Source organism: Dermacentor albipictus, chromosome 3, assembly GCF_038994185.2.
Source record: "Dermacentor albipictus isolate Rhodes 1998 colony chromosome 3, USDA_Dalb.pri_finalv2, whole genome shotgun sequence".
NCBI lineage: Eukaryota > Metazoa > Arthropoda > Arachnida > Ixodida > Ixodidae > Dermacentor > Dermacentor albipictus.
The window spans coordinates 121,634,986-121,648,504 of record NC_091823.1 but is presented as its reverse complement, the minus strand read 5'-3'; the positions used below and the strand labels follow the sequence as shown (position 1 = coordinate 121,648,504).

At 41.5% G+C, this 13,519-nt stretch overlaps 1 long non-coding RNA gene across 3 annotated transcripts; it reads right to left on the bottom strand.

The window, feature by feature from the left end:
- Positions 1–925: 925 nt before the first annotated feature.
- LOC135902104 (uncharacterized) lies at positions 926–12,436 on the bottom strand. Of its 3 annotated transcripts, none has more exons than XR_011512902.1 (5): positions 10,575–12,436; positions 9,764–9,854; positions 6,829–7,014; positions 4,906–5,014; positions 926–1,065 (listed from the first exon to the last, which is right to left on the bottom strand). It is a non-coding gene; the product is annotated as an uncharacterized lncRNA (long non-coding RNA). The 3 variants fall into 3 exon arrangements; XR_010564403.2 differs by having other exon boundaries at positions 927–1,062; positions 4,853–5,014; XR_010564402.2 differs by having other exon boundaries at positions 930–1,065; positions 4,853–5,014.
- Positions 12,437–13,519: the final 1,083 nt, after the last annotated feature.

Sequence of the window (13,519 nt, the reverse complement as noted above, 5' to 3'; positions counted from 1 at the left end):
TGTGAGCATGTCAGGGATGGTGAACGGTGACAGGGTGGACGAGGAAGCTGACAACGACGCCAAATCAGGCGTCAGTGGGGAGCGAGAGAGCGCATCAGCGTCGGAGTGCTTGCGACCAGAGCGGTACATGACGCGGATGTCGTACTCTTGCAAGCGAAGCGCCCAACGTCCCAAGCGTCCAGACGGGTCTTTCAAGGAAGAAAGCCAACAAAGGGCATGGTGGTCAGTAACAACGGCGAAAGAACGGCCGTAAAGGTATGGGCGAAACTTGCTTAATGCCCAGATGATCGCTAGACACTCCTTTTCTGTGACGGAGTAATTTAATTCTGCTTTCTTTACACTGTAAAAAAAATTTGCCTTACTTTACAGAAAATTTGCTGGTAATTTGTGACCGAACACTCTTCCGTAAATTAAGAACGGTCATTTCCGTAGAACGGACAACTGTAAAAAAAGAGACCGTAATACAAGATACGAGTGCTTCTGTATCTAGAAAACGGAAGATTCTGTATTATGAATCTGTACTATAACCGTTAAAGTACAGGTGCTTCCCGTATTTCATCTTGCAGAGCATATCCATTCGAAGAATGTGCCATCGGGCACAAAATTGCCCAGGACGTGCGAGAGTCGACCGAATTTCATTGGTGTGCTATTTGCTGGGATCAGCCGTGCCACCATCTGCGTTCAGCATGTGCATACGTGACCCACTGTTTTCAGCGGTCTTGAGCAGAAATGCAATTTGGTCAACGCTCGCACTTCCAGGGTACTTTTGTCCACGATAGTACATCTCCTTTAATGCAAATGTCATGAAGGCAGCTCATAGTAAAAGCAGCAGGTCACCATTGAGAAAATTGTCTTGCCAACACACTGACATGGCTGCAGAGATGAAACACTTTGCACTTTGTGATATGAATGCACTGCATAGCATATATACAAAAAGGTGCAACATTTCAGTCCTCAAGTTCTTAGATCACAGAAGCAACTTTATTTTCTTCAATCACTCGTCTTGCACTTCTTCCTGGTGAAAGTTGTTCTTGACTCCAAACACTTGCAAGGATAAACTTGCTGCTGTTAGGAGAAACAAATAGTCTTTGTGAATATCCATCCTAAAGAAAGCGGCAAAAAAGTTTAATCACAGAACACGAGAAAGCAGTAACTTCTGTGTTAGAAAAACATGTAAGTAGATCAACATTGCTGGCACAAGGGATGTTGCTGTAGCCAACATTTCGACATAGGTGCTTGTCATTAGGGTAGCAAATGTTTTCCTTGGCTGTGTTGTGGGATTGTGCATATCTCACTGGCCCCTAGCCTCATTGGGGGAGAAGTAACTGGTGCATTAATAGGTCAAGAGAAGCCAAAGTGTTAAAATAAAGGAAGGAAGGGTGTGCTTAGCAGTGGTGATCGTGATGGAGCGGGTATGAGCAATGCTGTCAGTACTTGCCAAGAGTAGGGGTGACCAAAACAGAAAACGATGTACACATGTATGCAGTCATTAATCCAGTAGAACCAATCTTCCCAGAAGACAAAATAGGTATCAAGATAAACAGTTTGCACTTTTGAAAAAGGAAAACGAAGAATTAAGGAAAATAAATTTTGTATCAAGATGCATCTGGTTAAGATCACTGCAAATGGTAAATGAAGGCACATTATGAATATATATTTTGTTGCAAGCCGATGAAGAAAGTATATATTAACCAAATATTAAAAAATAGGGACATTAAAATTAAACTGGATATGACCATAAAACAGTAAAGAACAGCCTGTGGAAAAAAATGGGATGGATAATATAACCAGGTGCAAGATTGCAAAACGTCGAGTGCTGTTTATATTCATGCTGCTGTTGACGGCTTCAAGTTTCTGTCTTCCTGTGGAACCTTTGTCTTACTTGAACAAGGAAATGGGTCATTTTTTAAACAAGCCAGTTCAAATGCAGTTCAAAGCTTCAGCGGTGTTATAATGAAAGAAAATATTATGGTCAGTTCTCCTGCTCATCTTGAAACTTATTGTGCGCAACAAACAGGGACGAAGAATAGAAGAAACACAATGTTAAGCGCTCGTCCTTGTGTTTCTTCTATTCTTCGTCCCTGTTTGTTGCGCACAATAAGTTTCAAGATGAATTTGTTCCAACTAGGCCGACTCGCAGTCTTGCTTGAGTTCTCCTGGGTGTGCTTTCATTCACCAGTTATTTCCACCGGTGTAAGTTCAAAATTTAATGGTCTAAATGGACCTTAGCTCCTGGCAAACCATTAGCTGGTCTTTTTTTCAACACAGATGCCTGCACATTATATGTGTTGGCAGGAGTGCTAGCGAACTACATTATACTTGTTGCCACAACCAAAGTGAAACTAGGTAACAGTGATTGAAAAAAAAACCAGCATTCCACAATACTGATTCAAGTCGTCTGGAAAAGTTGCTTAAGTTAACGTACACCCCCTACTCCACCAGACAATTATTCACCACACTGACTCTCATGGTGTCAACCATGCTATTACAACACTAGGCATCAAGTGAGGAGAATTAGGGGATAAGAGGGCACAATGCTTTTTGTTAGAACATCAAATGTGCTTTACATAAATGCTACATTCCAACTAACAAAGGAGCAACCGGTTTGTGAGATAGTGACCAATGCATACAAAAGCTAATGACATTCTGTGCAGCAGAATGTTGACGATGAGGTGTTATGCGCACAAGTGTACTCTTTCACACAAAATGACATCCTGCACTCAAACCTTGTGCCAATATTAGAGTTTGAAAAACACCGTAGTGGAAAGCAAAGAGTGCTAAATTTGTTGAAAATTACTAAAAATTATTCGATTATTCATTATCGTTACTGTTCGTTAAAGATTCACAGATTGTTCCCTATGGGTGCTGTAAACAGGCACCCTGCTTTTACAGTGGTAGCAACAATGATCTGTGGCACAGACAAGAATAAATGCTCATTAAGTTTATGCAAGAGTTTACACCCCATTTCACATTCCAATATGGTAGAAGAGGAAGACGAAAAAAACTACTTTCTGGTGGAGGATGCATACCCCAGAATAGAAGAAACAAGCGTACTCTAACCATTGCTGCTGCCTATGCCTGTGCACTAGCAGTTACATATAATATGGCAGTTACAATTGTTTTTCCACAAGCACTGCAAGCTGCGGCCAGTTTACCAGTACACAGCTGTAATAAATTTAGGGCAAGCTAAAGCTCTCTAATGGATTTATCTCATATGACACAATTGGAATGCAATATTCTGCAAATAAGTGAAGCGCGATGTGCCATCCCATACAATGAAACACCTTTGAAGAATCTGAATCACCACCTGCACTCTTAGGCAAAGTTACACCCTTTGGAGTGTCCCTTCAGCCACACAACAATAATCGTTATTTGCCTCGATGCGTTTCCTTTCTTGAAGACGCCACGCCCGCTACTTTGTTGTCGGGAATGCTATCATGCTGATAACGCGCATGCCGTTCGTTACTGGAAAGCACAGGGCTCACAGCGTTAAAGAAAGAAAATGCATAAAGGCAGATGACAATTATCGTTGTGTGGAAGAAGGGGCACTTCAAAGGGTGTAACTCTGCCTAAGAGTGTGAGCCGTGACGAGGGAAAAGAGTGTGTTCTGTGTAAAGTAGTGCACCTGTATAACCTAAAGCTTTGGAGAATGCATTTAGTATGAGCTGGGAAGGTTCCTAATTTTATATGCACACAGTGAAAACCTCCATGCAGTTTTGCAAAATGCGAACCCCCAACCTTTTTGTTGTTCAAACGTAATGACACGTAGGGCCATAACATGTACATTATGGGTTTCGTTCCCAAACAATCAAAGTGAATAGCACCACCCTAAGTGTTATGTGCCTTCTTGTTAGTGTCGAATGCTGCGATCGGCAGAGAAACGGATTTCTGGAGCAATATAAAGTATTAGGTACTGTGATATCAGTTCTTTCACTGCTGTTTTAGCATTATCGGGTCCTAAAGTAAAGAAACGAGAAATAAATACATGCATATTTTATGCTACAACCCTCATAAGTATTTAGTAGTCTGGATTATAAAGGATTCCAGATTTACAATGCAGGACAGATTTTATTCCACTGAAAGAATGGCATCATGCCAATGATTCTGCATTTGGTGCTATATTTATTTGCATTTAGTTCAGTTGGAATGTGTGTGTGTATCGCCAGCGATATCGCTTGACATTTTTTATATTGGCTGTTTTCTAAATTTAGGCAAATTCGTATTCGCAAATAACCTTGTATGACACCAAGAACTTGCTTAGCAGGAGTATTTCTAACATTTGCAAGATATGAGGCCCTTGAAAGCGGCCTGGGGTACACGCCGCCCCCTAATCTCATCAGCAAGTTTCTGGAACTCATCTACGAGGTTTCTTATGATCAATGTAAAGTTGCTTGAATGGGGGAAATAGGGAATTTATAACAGGTGAATTATGCAGCATAAGAATGATGTCAGCAAGAAGCAAGCATCAAGAACTATAAAATGAAGACTATAAAATGCAAGAATTATTTGGGATGATTTAAAATTCTGGCATTGGAACGAAATGTCTTTCAATCTGTATATAAACTCTGATTATTCACTCTACTACCACTGCCTTCATTAGAAACATTCATAATCATTATCCTATCTATGCCACATCATCCTAGCTAATATTCAAGCCTTCATAAGCTGCTTTTTTTACTGCTAATTCTCTGTGGGAAAGAGGTGTCCGTATGAAGACCATATCATATACTTATTACCCGTTTTTTTGATAAATGATAAGGGAAAAACTTCACACCAAAAATGCATTGAGCTTGAGCAAGTTCTGCGTTTGATGCTGTTGATTCTTTTTTTCCCTTTGCCATCATTGACCCACCTGGTTAGCTAAGTAGACAGAAAAGCTGCAGGAGAAAGGTGGGGATGCCAAACCAGACTTGTGCCCCAGGGGACCTTTTCACGGTCACTGGAGGAACTGCCTGTGGCCTCGGCATCTTCCTTGAGGGCCACGGCCATGTCTAAGAAACCTTGTCTCCACAGGCTGCACAAAGAAAGATAATTTGCTGAGCTAAGTCTTTTTCTTAAAAGAACCCATTTAAGTTGTATTCGTGGCTTTGCACCACAAAACTGACACATGACTGGCCACTCAAGACACTTTATGTGTATTCGCAGGCTTATTCCTTGGAAAAACACTTTTATGTAGCACACAATGAGTAACAGTAACAAAAAAGTGTATCAGGAGGCTTTCATATTGCTCTACAACTTTTCATTGACACATTTCATTTAATTATTTGAGATATTTAATAAATAATTAAGAATTATGTAATTAGGCAGAATGCACAATATAATCAGAGTATCTCCAGGCGATGGCAAACATTACCTTCATTTTGTCTAGTTACATCGCATTTACATATTTCTGAATCTTGGTGCACGATAGTTAAGACACCCTGTAGATCAAAAAACAATATTAAAATTTTCATAATCATCTCTTGCGTGTTATTGGTGGCTATGGCTGCTTCAAGTTATTCTTTCAGTGTGGTACAAGCAGTTTTGAAGTGAAATTGTTTTGCATCGAGGGCATGTAATCTAGGCAATCAAGCAAAAGGTCAAGTTGTGTTCACTATTCAGATGTTTAACTAAGAAGCTGCAGGAAAAGGAAACAAGACACAACACCTAATAAACAATGCAAAATTCGAAAATTTAAACTGAACAAGAAACCAGTTTTTGAAAACACAGAAAAAAAGCCAGCAGCTTACATTGAATACACCCTTGCTATGTACTCCAAGTGAAGTTGTTACCGCAATGCTTGGGCACCATATGAACGTAACAATCAACAACTTCGAGCAGAATATTAACACCACTAAATGAACTGGCCTTTGAAGATTCTTGATCTGAAATCCTCAACGACTTGTTCTGGCGTTTAATCTGTCAAGCTCAATCTGTATTCTCAAAAGCTGGCTCTCGGCCATAATTTCTCTAAACGCAACATCAGCTTAAATCTCAAGATAGGGTTGACCTGTAAATAAACTGGATAATGCGTGGCAAACATCATGAACTCTCTTACATGTTAACCAGAGGGTTCACTCATGCAGCCATGAAATTGTGATGCAGACACGATATATTGAAGCTGGTTTTGTGAAGTGTTTCATGCTTCCAAGGCTTCTTCAGTTGTGAAAGCTGTCTCCGTTAGCTAAATAAGCGATGAGAATAAAAAAAGAACTTCAACATGCTCACAATATGTTGGCCATTTGCAAGTAAACAGCAGCCTTTTTGGGTACCCAGGTTGCCTGGTGCAAATCTACTATGCCACAGTACTTGCGTTACCCAGTACCAGCCACTTTAAAATGCAATGTGTTCAGAACCCTTTCCTTCTGTTTGTCTGCTTTGGAAACAGTTTAACATGTGTTCAGTAGGCGTCGAGAAAGGGGACAGAAAACACTGTGCACCACTGATTTCTAACATGTTTCGCTGGGTGCAGCACACCGCACCGGATGCAGGTGAAGCCAGTGGAAATGCGATGTCATGCAGTCGCTTGTCCTGGAAGCAGGGCATATGGTGGACTAACTAGTGCGTGCGATCAGATAATATTGCTGCCGAAAAACTTTTCTTTGTGGTTTTTCACATTTTAGGAGGTCTCTACATGTCTGGTAAGCACTTTTATGACAATCTGAACCCGTATACGATAGTGTTCTTTTACATCAAGTTTTTTCTGATTTACCAGTGTTTCCATTGCACGCCACTTATGTTAGCGACACTGTAGACACTACAATGGAAAAATTCTGGACACCTCGAAACACTGCTTGGGTAGTTTATGGCACATCAGGCAGGCATGTTAGGGGAAGAAATGCTACACACCCGTGCAACAAAGTGCTGCCGCAAAGTTGTCAAGCACCAACTTCCGGGACAAGGCCGGCTTCAGTCGAGGGCGCTCGATGTGCTGTTCATCCCCTGTAGTAGAGATCAGTGGCGTGGACCCTTTTATACTGGCTGTCTTTTCTGGTCGGAACCTTGGAAACAGCTTCCACCATACCTTTTTTGAACCTGCAACATGTGCAGAGAAAGTCACATCACTGTGCGTTGATTGTATGGCTTTATTGTGCTACACATTCTATCAAATCATTAAAAAATGCAGTTCACACATTTTTACTTCTGTATATAGACAGTCTAGTTGCTATACACGCGAAACATTATCATTCCTCTGACAGAATACAACAATAGAAGCGTACACTGTAAAGCTACACTAAAATTTAAATTGATGTGACACCATATGAGCATACAGTATGCTTACTGTATGCTTTAGCCCTGTGTCAAGTAAAAGTTAATTGTCAATCATTTATGGTGTATTCCTACTTATTCTGGGTCATCAAACTGTACAATCAATGTTCCAAGTTTACACAATGTTGGCTTTTGATTGCTTATGTGATCCGTTTCCTACTTACGCATGCAGTAATCCCACTGTATTAAGGAAAAAGAGAATAGGAAATGCCGTGATAATCTTCTACATTTGATGAGGGCAGGAGCAATGACCAATAGCATGTGGTTGAAGCTACATATATACTCAGTTTTCACACAGCTTAATTATTCAGCAAGTAATAAAGAGCTATCCTGTGTACCTCTGCATGACCAATAAAATCTGACTACTTGACACTGCACTAAGGCTGCCGCTTGGTACTGTTCGGCAGTTCAGCTTTGGTTTTCTGATATACAGATCTGTTTAGGTACCAGTAGTTTACTTGCGATAAAATGGAGCTCGGAGCACTGGTCATTTGCACATAAATAATGCGACAGCAAATACAACACAAGGATAGGAATATGGGTCTCTTGGAAAAAGTACATACACATTATGATTATATAGTGATGTCATGCCACAATGAAACAGAAAGCAACGCATAGAAGTGGACGGCGCTTCTATGCCACCAAGGTTATTGGACAGACAGTACTTCAGAAGTGCCCGCAACACAATGTGTTGGCGGGCTAGTTGGTGTGAATCCATAAATACTTTGTTAAGTGCAAAACAATGGACACAAGAAAGACGACCAGCACAAGGCGCTACACTCAACTGACATCACTTTATTGCGTCGCTCCTTTATAAATAGTAGAATCTAGAAGAACATCCGCAGTTAGCACCATGTGCAGAGACCACCAACAACCAATCACAAGAGCGTACTCATGCGACGGGATCCAAAAAACCATATTGAGCACTGCACAAGGTTAAAGAAGGCACACTAATGCACTGTGACCCCAATGACTGTATGAAGAAAGCTTCCGATAACTCTCAGGCGGTGGTATCACAGCACTTTTTCAAAATCGTAGTATCACGAAACATGGCTTTGCACTTCCATATTTTACAATGTTGAGCCAAATGGGAACCTGTGCCTGTTGGTATGGATCGCTTAGGTTCGCAATGTTTCGTGATGCTACGATTTTGAAAAAAGGGCCGTGATACCACCGCCAGAGAGTTATCAGAAGTTTTTTTCATACAGTCATTGGGGTCACAGTGCATTAGTGTGCTTTCTTTAACCTTGTAAAGTGCTCAATATGTTTCTTTTTTGGATTCTGTCGCATGAGTGTGCTTTTTTGATCAGATGTTGGTGGTTCCTGCACTTGGTGTTCACAGCAAATGTTCTTCTAGATTCTGCTGTCTACAAAGGAGGGACGCAATATAGTGATGTCAGTTGAGAGTAGCGCCTTGTTCTGTCGTCTTTCTTGTGTCCGTTATTTTGTGCTAAAAAGCAATGATGTATTCCTTGTGTGTGTTTGAAGACAGCTCCACACGCAGTAGCGTATCCAGTATTGCTGCCCAGTGGTTTAGCTCGCCGCAGTTTGAAGTGCCACAAAACATAAGGAGAGAAACCTGCATTTATAGTCTTGTTGCAAACAAGAATATAACGTGAAGTGCATTCTGAGGCCAGAAACTATAAAAAAAATTTCACGATGCACCGCTGTGCAAGGTTTTATAGCAAAGTCAAATACATTTAGTGTAAATATGACACTATGATGGTGCACAATGGTGGTAATCTGTAATAATATAAAAGGTGCCTTAATGTTACAACAAAAGCTGACATTACTTAATAATAGCCCTGTAAAATTTAGCATGCAGGGGCACCGCTTGGTTAAACAATAGTGATGTATTGACTATGTACACAAGTATTACCCACGCATTTCTGCCATTGTCTAAATGGCATAAATGAATGGGTAATACTTGTATACATAGATATTACATCTCTATTGTTTAACCAAATGGGTAAACTATGTCTGCCTGACACAAGACTAGAATTAAACCATAAATTATATATAGTCACCCTAACAGTAACACTTCACTTGAACTTCACAGTAAGTAGACGCCTGTTGATGCCAGCCTCCCCCAATGCTAAACTGTGCTGCATGCTCTACAGAGAAATTATAGTGGTATCACTCAACTCTGAAGCCATTCAGGACTGCAGCACTGTAGAAGACATCTACAAATGTCCCATTTCATGTATAACAGCCTGAATTGCTTGCACATCTTACCAAGTGCAAATTAAAATTTCTTTTTGTTTAGCATTTTTGCCTGCTAGACCACAATCCAATGTCATCAATATATTAACATATTACCTCAAAGAACCTAATTTGGCTTGTAGATTAACACCTTTGCATACTGCCACAGCTGCACTCTGTCATATGCGTTGCAATCATAAAGGAGTGCTGGTACACCAGCACTCCAATGTCACTAACAGTGATCACCTACACAGCTAAGTAAACGGTCCTGATTCAGGTGGCAAATAGCTATGAGAAAAAAAAATCCACTCACCTTGAGAGCTATAATACTGCAATAACTTGAGAGAGATGGACCCATTGCAGGCAGCAGACCTCTTCTCAGCTCCAGCACAACAGCAACTTGCCTTTCAGTAAAAGAAAAGGATTGATTAGTAATGATAAGTTACCTTGTTTTTGCTTAGTATCAATACAATCTGACTTTCATGCATATCCACTCTCCGCTTTAGTAATACAACTGAATTATTCATCAAATAAAAGAGTCTATGGTGATACCATTCGCTTCTCTTGTATGTCCAAATGTTTTCGCACTGATACCCCGTTTACTGCTTGCTTAGTGGCACGAATGCCTTGACTGCCCAGACATCATTCGAAGGAACACGTCTTGCTGCACCGCAAACGGTGCAGCAAGACGTTTTTTTCCGGTCACAATTAAAACGTGCACCCAAGCAAGAAAGTAACGATCACAGGTAGTGAGCGACTGCTATTGCCTCGAACGTTAATTTCCGTATTTTAACAGAAGTTCTTGTATCGGATACAGTATGCTCTCAAGCCAATACAAGCGTCAATACAAGAGCTCAACTGAACGCAGTTTTATTCTACGCTTTTAACGCGAGTGAACAAAAGGTTAGAAGTACCTCACGGAAATTGCGATCGAGCCAATCGCGCTACGACTGGAATCGATCTGAAAAGATAGGTTTTATCCTTTCCCCATTCATGCGTGATTTTTGCCCTAAGACGTTGCATAGTGGTCTTTTGAAACAATATTTCTGTTCGCGACACCGGCTTACCACACATCATTTTAACACCTACGTTATGCAAAACAAATAAGATTAAAATGGGCTTACCTCATGAGCAAGTTACCAGCGCGCGTAGACTGTTGAACACCCGTTGAGAGCAAGCAGGCTATCCGTGTCCAAGCGCATACGTGCACCCAAACACAGGACAACTTCTTCGATGCCGCAGCGAGCAGAGTTTTGTACACGAAGTGAAAGACATCCAGCGCAAATATCTCCGAGCGATGACGGCAAATAACGAGCGCACAAGCGGACACAACACAGCAACAAATTCGGAACTTTGCCAATTTGAACGTGCCGAGACCCAAGCAGCGTAACCATCCATCGTTTCTGTTCTTCGCTCCCGATGAGTCAATCTCTCTTCCTTGGGGTCTTGCTCCACCCTTGAGTACAAATCAAGAGATATTTACGGCGAATTAACAACATTTACAACACAACTCGAAAAATGCCGGCTGACTACACATGTGCATCTCCGTCTGCCACTCCTAACGGACGCGCAGCGCGCGCTGCCCCCTGGTGTCGCACTCTGAGCGCGGAGAACCGAAGAGAATCGGTTTCGTTTTCGCATTTGTGCTCTAGTTACTGGAACTGCAATATAATTGCTTGACAATTAATTGAATTCTAAAAGAGGAGAATGCTTTCTCTCCCACAAGTTAGTGCGTTTTATACAAAGGGAGAGAGAATTCAAAAGGAAGAAAGGCAGGGAGGTCAACCAAAGCATTCGCTACTGGCGATAGCAAACCCCTGTGCTACAATGAAGTGCAAAGCAGTGCACTGCGATGCGTCCATAAGCTCGAGTACAGTGATAATTTGGGCGGGTTGGTGCATGTAATGAACGGTTAAATAATGAGTTGTGTCATAACATTACCCATGCATAAAGCACGTGGAACTAGTGGTGTTGCATTCTATAGGTCAAAAAGAAATAAAGCTTGAATCGTTACATCTCGACACTGGGCATTCTTTCTTTCCGAAATATTTTTTTCTTCTTTTTGACAGTATACACAGTACTAGCACGGTAATAGGTCCTTCATCTTCAGTCACCTTCCAGTAGTTTACATACATGTCGGTGCATGTTCGCGTTCTTGATTCTACCGTACAAGAACGAGCGCGCTTACCGGTCTTGTTTCAAGATGAAGCACCAAATGTTTGCGATTACATCTTACCGCAAGAATTAACACATGAACAGTGAAGATTATGCGTAATCGATTTGTCTCAATGAATGGGCAGTTATTGTCAGAGACGAGATATTTTGTAAATATCATGGGAATGAGTTCAACCAACTACATTGCAGTTCAGCAGTGCTCTTTGACACTTGGGTTAATTGCTTGCCGCATTCGAAAATTTCCTCCGACCGTTGTACTTGGATCTATAGGCCGCCAGTCCCCTTCGAGACCATTTATTGCCAAATGTAAACGCAGTTACGGTCATTATACCACTCCCTGCGTTTCGGTACTGATTTAGAGTGCGCACAATTTTTGGCGTATAGAGCACCAATGTCATTCCCAGTGTACCAGCACCTGAGTGCCGCAAGCTTGTTTACGTATGCACGTATGTCCCCGGCTCTTCATTCACTTAAACATATATGCTGCGTTATTAACTACAAAGCGCTTAATTTGAGAACATTGCGAGAACACGCATATATTTGCGCATATGATCAGCGTTACTAAGCCCATATGCATATGCTATGCCCGAAAGAAAAATACAGGTGTACAGAAAAGACGACGAGCAACAAACCGAAAAACGAGTTGTGGCCGCGCTATTGATGATCGTGAACGACCACGGATGTTCCATTGATGAAAAGAGTGAGATCGCGCCTTCAATGTTGGACCATCGCTTTGAATCGAGACGTTGAAATAATTAATTTTGGCCGCCCGATCCACAAAGACGCTCGCCTGGTGTTGATGAACACACACACACACACACACACACACACACACACACACACACACACACACACACACACACACATATATATATATATATATATATATATATATATATATATATATATATATATATATATATATATATATATATATATATATGCACATACAGCGCCGATGTCATTGTCAGCGCACCATGCAGCAGCTGAGCGGTGCAAGTTTGTTTTCATTGGAGATTGGAACGTGTATCCACCACACTTCGTCCACTTACACATATATGTTGTATTATAATCTGCACAGCGTTTACACCGAATAATATATATATATATATATGGAGAGAGAGAGAGTGCGCGTCAATGTATATCTATACGATCTGTTATTGAAGCTTTCGGTAGAAGGCTGAGTCTGCACGTGTCTTCATAATGTGTACAGTTCGCCTGTTCAATAAATTGTTCTTGGATGGAACTCTGCGAGTACAAGTGCATGCTCATTTAGACAGCATGCGGGTATAGTTTTCGTCGCGAAAATACGGATGTTCGCATAATAATAATACGGAATTCCGTCTGTTTCGTGCAAAACAGGGCAGTTACCGTAATAATACGTGCAAAATGTCCGTTAAGCTGAAAACGGAGAGCACTTTCCGTATTTTAACGGCAGTTTTTGCAGTTTTTTGTGAGAATGACCGATTTTCCGTTTTTTTACTTGCAGTCCTCCGTATAATGACGGAAATCCCCCGTATAATTACGGAAATTTTTTACAGTGTAGAGTACGGCTCGCATAAGCGACGACGTATTCATCATAGCCAGCTTTCCGTTGCGCTAAGACCGCGCCAAGGCCAACTCCGCTGGCGTCAGTATGGACTTCCGTGGGAGCATCAGGGTCGTAGTGGCGAAGAATCGGTGGTGAGGTCAACGAGTGGCGCAATTGCTGAAATGCTGCATCACATTCAGGTGACCATGCTGCTATGCCGTTACTGGCGGAAAGTAAACTTGTCAAAGGCGCCATGATGGATGCGAAATTGCGTACGAAGCGACGAAAATAAGAACATAAGCCAATAAAACTTCGGAGGGTTTTGATAGACGTGGGCCTTGGGAACTCTGCAACAGCGCGGAG